The following is an 11,196-nucleotide window of genomic DNA, read 5'->3' as shown; positions in this document are numbered from 1 at the left end:
AGGGGAAAGGGGGAGTAGAAAAAAAAAAGAAAAACGAGAGCGAGGAACACGCAACGAATCGCGCCCGGTCCGTTCCTCTTGATTTATATCTTCGCAGGAGAATTGAGATTAACGAGGTGTCTTGTTTCTTCTCGTACTTTAGTACCTTTGTCCCTTGCGTTTCGTATACGTACGAAACACCTTATTTTCGTGGTATCGGTGCGGCAGGGTTTGGGCGCGGACTGCGCGACGCGGGTTTTAAATCGGGTCTTACTCGCGAAAGCGAATTGCGTTGTCACTGGGGACACGAAGAATCTTCGCGCTGTCGTGGCACGCCCCGAATTTCCGACACCGGAATGGAAAAAGAAGAAATCCGACTGCTGTTCTAATTATTCGTGTCCTTCCTTCGAGTGTTCTTCCTGGGTAGAAAGTATATAGACGCGACGCGTTGTGCGTCATTTCGTCTTCAAAATAATCGTGCATAATTTCCTTTTTTATACACTTTGAAAGAATTAGGGAAGATCACGAAGAACGAAGTTGACGGAAATTGTCCAAGGGATTGGTTTAATAATTTGTTCGCCGGTAGTCTTTTTTCTCAGGAGGCGCAAAGTGCTTTTTAATCTCAATGCAGGTGCATCGGACGAGGTCATGGAGTATCTTGATTAAGATCGTCGTTTGTTATGCGCGTGGTTCTTCCAGTGGCGTCGATGAGACCAGTCGTTGCGAACGCAGCGACGTGAGAATGTAACCGAAGAAAAGGTAAAAACGGGGACGTGGAAGAGACGTTTCTGGCAGTTTTACGTTCACCGCGTCTACATTTCCTTCCTTTGCTTTGTTCGGCATATCGTACGTTCGACCTGGGATAGCTACGTGTTATTGCGCCCAGTTATTACCATATAATATTACCGCGACACTGAGCTTTACGATTTGATCGTCACTGTTGGCCGTTGCAATCTGTGCAGCAAGTTACCGCGATCCCGTTGCTAAAGCTTCCAAAGTGGAAGTCGTTCCATCTCCCACCGGTTTCTGTCTTCTTCCATTTCCCTTCCGTTATTCTTCCATCGCCTTTTTGATTGTTTTTTCGAACGAGAACTGTGTTTCCATCTTATGAACTATTCCGGCTATCGAGTTAAAGAACAATTATTAGGCAACGTTAGTCTAATTTTCGAAATCCTTCGAAAAACAAAATTAATGACAAAAAAAATTAAAATAAAATAATAGAAAAATAATAAAAAAATAAAATAATAAAAATTATTAACAGCGACAAGATAATACTACCTATACAAAGAGTATTCTTTCCCCGACTTCGTTATCCGTCAGTTACTCTGGTGAACCGTCGACGACAGTGACTACAACAACAGATTCATCGGCGCGCAGGATCTAAATAAACGTTCGTATCTTGCCCTTCCTCTCTACTTTTGCGTTTTGTACTTGAAGCACCCAGTCTCGCCTTGATTTCGAGGCAAAAGTTCGGAGGGCGCGTACAGTAAAAAGTTTACGGTTCGGTATCTCTCTTCCCGAGGTACCGTATTGCAACGGCGTGCACGCTGATCGAGCGAGTTAGGAGACGCGCTGCGCTGTCTGCTCGTCGGCCACGTATTTAGCTGCAAAAATTGCTCACGTAGCGGTACGTGATCGCAGCGTGACGCGCCAACCCTCGGATAAGGTTATAATCAAGCAGTTAGACTCGGCTCTCGTCCCGGAGCTCGACGTGTTTTGTGGTTAATTATACCGCACGCCTTATTGTCGACCAATCCCGAAGTTTCGGATGTAAAACGGATGCAAACGCAACGCTATGTCCACGGTATTTCAGCTAGATCCCCCATTTTTCTGCTCGGCTGACTTTTTGGTAGAAACTAGTCCGGATTCGATGGTAGAACGTTGTGCAATAATATGAGTAATCGTTGAAAACAAATACGACACGAAGAATATAAATCTTTATTTCATGCCTCCACGGAAAGTTTGAAAATTATGGGAAATTTGCGAGGATACATCGATCACTTTCGTCGTTTCGATCCTCGCGATATGAAATTAAGAAATAAAAGTTTAAAACGGCGCAGTTTTATGTCGACGAGCTCGAAACATGAAAGAAGCAATTACGATCGCCGACTGCAAAACGTTCGTGCAGTTATGCGGTCAAGAGGCACTATTTTTACGTTTTACTGTTACTAGTACGCCATTTTCATAGTGTGTTTCATTACCTGAGCGAATTTGCATATAAAACAACCTAGTACGAGGAAGCGGATATGGTTAATTTCAAATTTCCATGGCACAAAGCATCCCCGTCGATGATTTCCATCGACGAGTAACGCGTATCGTTAATCGTACTCCTTACTACTGTCGTTATATCCCTTACAATCTCAACTCCATTCCTCTCGGTTCATCCGAATTAATTTCCACGGATGATAATGAGGTGGCAGCGCGTGTAATCGCAAGCGCAAAGAGACTTTCGTTGCTCGAAAAGCGAGACGAAAGCCCCTCTTTCGACAGTCGTCATTCGTACAATTCCAACCTAGAACGTTATCGTTTGTGATCTTGAGCGAGAAGAAAAAAGGTCGGGAGGATGGGAAAAATCGAAGCGGAGGAGGCAGCCACCCACTTCTGCCCTCCCTCTCGCGTTCCGTGTTCGACAAACGTCGCATCCGGAAGTGACTCGATGATACAGAATATTAATGAAACTCGCCGGGACGCACACGCGGCGTAGCGTATCTACTTTCATCTAGTCGCGAGCTGTGGGGACTGTGAGCGGTTTGGAGGCGGTGGCCGCGCGACACGCACATGCCGTCGTTGTACGGTCTCCCGTAACACGTACGCGTCTGAAAAACGCGCGACGGCCATTACTCTCGGATCGGAGGAAGCCGTCTGGCGTCGTCTAGCGGGCCGCTCGAGGCATTAACAAAGTAGGGCTCTGGCGTAAAAAGGGGTGGGAAGATAAAACAGGTGAAACGCTAAAAAATGGGTCAGCCCGCCTTGCCGCGCGCTCACCCTTGCCCCACGGCTTACTCTCTTGCCCACGCGCAAGATCAGCTCGCACACTCGCGCGCGCAACATTTGAACATACGTCCGCTTGTGCTTGACGCGCGACCCGGTGCGCGTGTGTGCGCTCACCTACCGGGGGATTGCGTACGGGGGTGGCTGCTTCGAGTGCTCACGAGTGAAACGGAGACGGTGAATCGGACTGCTACGAGGGTGAGCGAGAGAGAAAGGGACGTAGGGAGAGTCGAAAGAGCGAGAGAGGGATCGTGTCAGCCAGCCAGTCAGCGGAGGAGAGAAAAGCTAGAGCAGAGGGAGGGAGAAAGCGAGAAAGAAACAGAGAGGAAAGGGAGGGAAGAAGGATGGGTGAGTTTGGAGTTGAGTTGTCGGCGAATGAGGGCACTGAGGCTGGCGGCAGAGGGTGAGGCCAGACAGAGGCTATTGATCCACCAGGATCCACCTACCAACCCACGTTAGTGGGATAGGCTCGGTTTGAATCGTCGACCCACACACGGGCGCGCGCGAGCGCGAGCAAGCGTCCGCGTATATGCACGGTTACGTTGAAAACGTTTCGAAGGGCTCTCTTTCGTAAAACGTGCCCTTCGTACGAGGATTCTTACATGCGTTCGTTCCCTATCGCGTTGCACATCTGCAATTGGAGAAAACGTTTATCTTTCTTTTCTCCCTGTTTTCTAAAAGAATTTCATAAGTACGGCAATGCCGAGGAAAAATGTAGAATTTAAGAGAGAGAGAGAGAGAGAGAGAGAGAATGTTTCCGAAAGATATAAAGAGTAAATATATCGTTCGGATAATTCGTGAAAAAATGTTTCGAGTCAGATGAAAGCGCGTCGGCCGAAGAAGGAGGCAAGAGCATACGAACATGAGGGATTATAAAAATATTTTGAGTTGGTTTTAGAACCTTCCCGTGGTGAAATTCTGCGTAAGGTAATTCTGGGTAAGGTATCCGTATGCTTAGAAACAACTGCTATGCAAATCGAGCACGCTACCCCTTTTTTACTCAACCTAGCGGACATCGTTTGACTACATGTAGATGTAATCTGACTTTATGACACGAATAAATTTATTTTTCTGTATCAGGGCTATCTATACTTTTGATCGTGTGCTCGTACGCATCTGTAAGTCAAAGAAGAGCGTGTTGGGCCACGTAATCTCTGACTTAAGGTCAAGGGCGGTTCGTTACGTAGATGAACGTCTCTTATTATAATGGCCGCAATTAGTGATGCAATAATTACCATAAAAGTTTTATAACGAAGGAGTAACTTAATCTGGTGTAACACGATAGTGGTTACAGATGTTGTTATCGTTGGTGAAATACACATTTTCTGGTTCTTTGTCGTGGGAATTAACAAGTTCGTACACAGTGTAAAATTTAATAAATTTCTAACAGGGAATGAAGAGAAACGATATTTCTACACGTCAGGCTACGTAATTAAATTACTCGTACAAAATTTCTAGACCGATATACCTACAGGAATTATCAAGCGCGTTATTAGGGATTTCATCATTTTCGTATTAGGCGTTTCCTCTTTAAACTTCAATTTTCAAACCTTCCATTCTCTACGTTGATTTCTCTACGCTAAATTCATACAAATTGTGCAACTTCCATTGAAAGTAACAAAATCGCTAGTAGAGAAGAAAATGGTAGTATGGAACTCCGTATGTTGGAATACCACTATAACAATAATATTTCAAATAACATATATCGCACAACAGACATTGCTTGTGTGTCTGGAAAATTATCCCATTTTTCTGGCTCCTGCAGTTTTCTCAAATTTCCGGAGTTGCGCCCCTTGCGTGAGAAGTCGGACGATAATGCGAGGACCGACGCTAACGAAAGAGAAGAGAGAGAAGCAACGAAATTGTATTGTATTGTATCTGTTTCAGTCTGATTGCCTGCAAGCTGAACTTGGTTTTACATAATTTATGAACATAAAACTAAACCTACAGATAACTACAATAGCGTAAAAGTAAGAATGTTTCATTTGTTTAATGAAATTATTTAACGTAATTTTAGCAGAAACAGTTTGTTCCGCGGTTCTAACTTTTTCGAGTTCGGAAATGGTCGGCAATGTCGTCTGGATCGTCTTTCACGGGGACGGCAGAGCACTTGAGGTGTTCAAATGGAATTTGCATGACGAACGCGAGTCTGAGTTTTACTCGGAGATTCAACAAGAAAATAAAAATAACAGCCGCCGGCCGTTTAGCGGTGCACACACACATATTTTTCTGTTCCGCAGTCAGTAACGAGCATTCTGTGAGATACGGTCCGTTGCCTGCGGTATATCGCCTAAAGAGCGGCTGTTTTGCATAAATAACTGTCCGGGGAGCCGATTCAATTTTCTCTAGGCGTTCCTAACGGATCAGGTGGTTCTTAAAATGGCCCTGTCTAGCCGACACGGAAACTTTCATTCTCGGGGAAAAGCGCTTCAGGACAACCTGTTTCTGTTCTACCCGTCTTTATTTTCTTTTTCTTCGTTTTTGATCGAGGAGCGTGATTGAGAAGCGCAGGAGAGAGAGAGAGAGAGAGAGAGAGAGAGAGAGAGGGTGCAGGTATGGAAAAGATATATTCGATGGGATAATCGAGGAAAAAGTTATTGCTCGGATTTTTCGCTTGAAAAATTATAAGATATAAAATGAAGGTTTTCATCAAACGTGGTACGTGACCGATCTTCTACTGTAAAATTTTAATGATTCACTGCAATTTTAGGTTTAAACTAACATAAGAAATACGTTGACAGTCACATCTCGATAATTCTATGAAACATCTGTAGTTAATCCTCCTTAAAGGAGACTATTTTTGATTTCGAATCCTCGATGCTCGTTTCCACGCACCCTCGACGTTTAATTGAACCCGCAACGTGTAATTCCAACGAAGTTCATAGACAGTTTTATGCGTTGATCGAGATTTATTCGCAGTATACGTGGCCGATCAACGGACCGGGTTGAAAAAAAAGCGGGTACCATCGATTTCATTAATATTCATTAGCGGTTTCAATTTCGACTCGCTCGTTTATCACTCGAATGAGCATCCGCGCACGAATACACGTTGATGCGCATTATTTTGCCCGCAGATAGGTTTTCGCGTTCCTTCCTCCAAAATTCGCCACTTCGGGCAAATTGGATAGAAATGAAAGCGACGACTGTGTTTGTTTTTACCCTCGTACGTTTACGTTTCTTTTATCTACGTTTATCTATAACCTACCCTTTCGATATTTCCATTTCCTTTCCAATTACATTTATTTCGATAGTAGTAATATAAAAACACCGATGCTTCAGCGCGGCCGTTAAAGGTAAATGTTTTAAAGAATCAAAGGAAGATTAAATTGAAAAGAGTTGTCGATACGTTGGCATGCATCGCGGTGGTGATTACTACTCTGCTCGATGGAGGAAAGGGTAAACGTCGTTTTCGAGATTCTCTGTTTCAAGATATTTTTTCATATTCCCTTAGAAAAAAGGACACCGTGCGTTCGTGCGGCATCTGTGCCTCGTAATAAACGTGATCGTTGACACATTGTTTCCACGCAACAGACATAATTTTCTCACGTTTTATTTTCGTCACAGATGTAAGCGTAGAATTTTTGTATATTCTGGTACCGGGAATTATTTACGAACAGAATTTTTAACTCGTTCTATAGAACGAATTATACGCCAAACGCAAAATTCTACCTGTATATGTATTGCTTACTAATTTGCCTATCAAATCGTGTACACGCATAGCGCTAAGTCGGTTGTATTTTAGTAAACCCTTTGATAGTATCATACGCGCTGGCGTGAATTTTACGAAGGGCTGACCGCGCTAATACGTTTACAGATCGAATGTGTGCGCCATTAGTAAACGCTCGTAAATTCGTAACACGTGTAAATGCGAATGGAAATAATGGTATCGCGTAGCTCATTAATGGCCGCTCGGGCGATCTAACGCGATTACAGTCGACGCCCGACGCCCGATGCCTGGCTAAATATTTCGGGGAAAATTGGATCGAAGGAAAATCGAACGATGGCTCTAAGTCGCACGGTATATCTATTCACTGGTTTTCTTGAATTTAATTTTCCGTCTCCACGATGGTGCACGGCACGTCATAGTTGTAAAACATTTTATTGAACTACTTGGGTTAAGGCGTATCCAGCGGGTAGGTCGACTCGGATAGGGGTTTGGAAATATTCGAAACCTCGAATAATAGTGTCCTTCCTCCCCGATGAAATACAATTCACGGAGGGAACATAAAAAGTCGCGATGAATTCTAATAAGACGTTCCATTCTTTTCCTTTCGATCCTTTCCGAGACATCTGTTGACTCATTAATTTTTAGATGTTGCTTGTACGAAATTACGAATTAATAATATCAAATATTTGTCACAGTATTTCTTCTAAATAACCACACTTTACATCCTTCGCGTATTTAGTTTTGCGGTGTATCGATTAAATATATTGATTAAAACCACGCGTTCCCTCGTTTCCACAGAGTATCCTTTTCTTTCATCGTATCTTACTCGAAGATTCGTCCATACTAATTTTCCCTCCCTTTCCTCGATCCCTCGAGCGATACTCGTCCCCTGTTCCACCATTACCGAGCTCCGACAGCTCGCATAAATTCTTTATTCATAAATCACTTGGCTTTTGATATTTTTCGCGTCGTCATCGATGCAACATATATTTCGGTCCGTGCTCCCGCGAAACGGTCCTCCTTCGCGGTGGCAACTGGCAACCCTTCGTTCGAAGGGCCGAAGAAATTCGAAGTGGCCTTTCCATCGCAGGACTGCGAGAGAAGAACACGCCGAGAGATAAATAAATTACACCAACGAGCGCAATAAAGAGGAAGAGAGAGGGGGAGAAAAGAGGCAAGAGACAAAGAGAGAAACGCCGAGAGGGAATTGTGCAGGGGACAAAGGAAATGAGATCCGCGGAAAGGCGCAGATATAACGTTATAAATTTATTTATGCAATACAACTTGGTCCATTCGAATTACAATAGCGCGAAATTTAATTGGATCGTTTACAGACGGTGGTCTCGCGCGGCACGGTATCGGAATAAACGCCACCACCACCATCCCTAGCTTACCCTCGAAGCACCTCGGCCTAACCCTGCCCTCTTCTTTTTCTTTTACTTTTCTTCCTTCTCGTTCACCCTTGTGCCGGTTGTCATCGAAAAACAAAAGAGATTCCATCGACTTCCCTCGAGCACGCGGTTGGTTCCTCTCTCTTAAACTCGCTACCAGCGTACAAGGACACTCGTGCACCCTTTACTTTCACCGAGACGAGCCTGGTGCCCGCAATCGTAGCGATTTTATCATTTCGCGTACAACGATAAAACAATTGGAATCGAGTGTATACTCGTCCCGTTCGAGGGCGGCTCGACGTTTTCCTTCGGTTTCCGTACGTAGTCTCGGCCCCGCTCTGCCTTTGACGGCCTAGGACACGCTTTTATCGGCTTACAGTGTGCCGCGTAAAACGAATTAATTGTCTCTGTCGAGTGTGCGTCGCAATTAACCGGTTCCCTTGATGCGTTCATTTCGTACGCGGATCTTTAAATCACTTCAACGACGAATTTTTATTCTTTGTCCCTGATCGATAACGATCCGCGTGGATCTTAGAAGAAACGACACTGTTCCCAGATGCTCTCAATCCCGGCAGAAATAAAATTCCCAGAACAGTAAGATATTTTTTTCTTGGCGAAAACGAGTTCGCGAAACTTCAGAATTCGGGAGAGTCCCACCAGGCTGCATCAGAAAATTGCTCGCAACTAAAGCGACAAATATCCGTGTAGCTTCGTTCTCATATTTTCCACGTTCATCTTTGAAAACGTTATCGTTGACAAAGTGTCTCGAAACGAGCACAAAGCGGGCCAGAGAGCGAGATCGTGGTTAAATCGTCGTTCCTAAAAAACATTCCGTTCTCTATCCTTTGCCTCTCTACTTACCCTTCGCGTCCTTCAGAACGGTTTATCTCATCGAAGCAGCCATGGAATATTATTTCTGATATAATTCTCGGTCGTCGGGTTTCCTCCTGGCTTCTGTCGTTGCATCGCGCCGCCTTCCATCCCCTTTTTCGTTGTTATAATTCCCTCTATCTTCGTTCCACCGACTCTTTCTAGTTCTTCGCTCGTTTCTCCGCGCTTTGGCTTCCCTTCAGCGACCGCAGCGCCGACTCAGATCTCCTTCTATCCCCGTTTCATTAATTTTATCCGCACGTTTTACGAGCGGCATCCGCAGCCCGAAACAAATTAATTGCGCCACGCCACTCGAATTAATTGGCGAGCTTGCGAGTCCTTGCGGCGAAAGTTCCCGCGTAAGCGTACCTGTTTGCGATTTTCAATCCAATCTTTTTCTTTTTGCTCGTCTTCTTTTGTTTCTTCGGGTTCTGCTTATTTACAGAAAGAGAATCTAGAGTGGCTGCTAGTCGGATTTGATGAAGCGAGTTCGTGTTTCAATTTCAACGCTGGGGAAGAGTATCTTCGCGTGTAAAACGCGGCAGACAGCGTGCGTTCGCGAACCTCTATTCCTGCCATACTCGGTCGAAACCTAAATAGCGCGATTCACGCGTGCAACGAGCATTGAGAACTCGGCGAGACGGTTTTCGGTGGGTTTCGTTTCGAAGATTTTTTCAAAGTTGTCGCTTTTCTTCGTCGCTCGTCAGTTTGAATGACGGTCGACACGCGAACAAGTTACGTTTGATAAGATCCAAAGTCGACGAACGTGCGATTTCAATCGGCGCATTGCACTGATGTCGCGTGGTACGCGTGAAACGTTCGCTAATTAAAAACGGCGCGGAAATTCTTTCAGGAAGTTTGAATCGACAGATCCGTTGAAAAGAAGTCGAGGAGGAAGTTCGGAGAGTTAATAGACGGATTTCTTCCCTTCCCGTGAAAACTTCGTGCAGTCTGTGTGGCCGTGTGAAACCTTGACTCGATCTCGGTAACGAATCTGTAGAAGCGAGATTTAACCTCGTTAACCGTGTTTACGCTTCTACTTCGATCAGTCGTTGGGAAGTTAAACGAGGACATATTTAATCCGGCAAGTTAAGTACGCGAATTCGTTCGTTCCATCTGGGACCATCTGGGACATCGATGAATAAGAGGGGACATTCTATACGATTACTTTCGATTGTCTCACGCTTTCAAAGATATTAATAACGTTCCTGACGATTATTCGATCGAACGCGTCGTCTATTTTTGTCTGTTTAAATTTTACTTAAATATTCGTTAAATCGCGTGATTAAGTCGTGACCGGGTAGAACAAGCGCGATTCGAATTCAATCGACGAGGTTCAACGATATCGACGGTGAAGCAAGCTCCCCTCGGTCAGGTCAATTTCCATCGTTATCTGGCGTGTGCTAAACGTGAAAACGGTAGAACCCTTAAAAACGTTCTTCCAATGACGACATTGTGGCGCGGCCTCGTAATACCGGGGCAATAACTAGGACCTCGGTTTATATCTGGATTTACATGTAAACGTGCGTGAATCGCGGAAACTACCTCACAGCCAACCCGCCATCGCCCCTCAACTAGCCAAGTAAATTGGTAACTAAGTGGCAGGGTAATATCGGTAACAGTTTGCCACAGGAGCTTGTTGCTGTTTGCGACGCTGCTATTGCATACACGAGCGGAAGTTGTTGGGAAGAAGGCGGAGTAGGGACGAGGCTAACGATCAGCGTAAAACTCTTCTTTGTGCGGCGCGGCGGTTCGTTCGTTCCGACTTCCGGTCCCAGCCAGGAAGGTACGTGGTTCCCTCGCGTTTACCAGGGATAACGGTGAAATTATCCTGGAATTTTTAACATCCACGCGATCTTAAATTGGTTCCACTAATTTACGATTTGAAGAGCGCGCAAAGGGGATACGAGTGTATACACGGACGTACATTTAATTCGCCTTATCGTTCGCGTCTCACCAGATGTCTCGCAATTTGTTTTCATTACGCATCTCACGAAGCTTTCATTGATCCGTGAACTCTAAATCTTCCTCTCCGTATACGGCGAAGTAGTTGCTTTTCTTCGTTTTCCTTCTATCATCGTGACAGCTGTTAATCTTGCGATAGAATGGTAAATAAAGCGACGTTCATTTGCGAGTTGCGACATACCACGCTACGTTTTAAATTGCACGCTCGGGGAAAAAAACAAAATAAGGGGACCGCGTTACTATCTTCAATTGGAAGAATCGTGTCGTCGTTGTGCGCCGTGTTAGAACGAAATGCCTACTCAAACGTATCACAGATTCCTCGTCTGCATCCAG

At 44.8% G+C, this 11,196-nt stretch overlaps 1 protein-coding gene across 4 annotated transcripts in view; it reads left to right on the top strand.

Annotated features, from left to right (window-relative positions):
- The window catches only part of LOC100742861 (3-phosphoinositide-dependent protein kinase 1), a 424,087-nt gene that overhangs the window by 51,827 nt on the left and 361,064 nt on the right, over positions 1-11,196 (top strand). The gene's annotated exons all lie outside the window — the stretch shown is intronic.

This window comes from Bombus impatiens, unplaced genomic scaffold, assembly GCF_000188095.3.
Source record: "Bombus impatiens unplaced genomic scaffold, BIMP_2.2 scf_0136, whole genome shotgun sequence".
NCBI lineage: Eukaryota > Metazoa > Arthropoda > Insecta > Hymenoptera > Apidae > Bombus > Bombus impatiens.
Note: the sequence above shows the minus strand (reverse complement) of the source record. Positions and strands in the feature narration are given on the sequence as shown.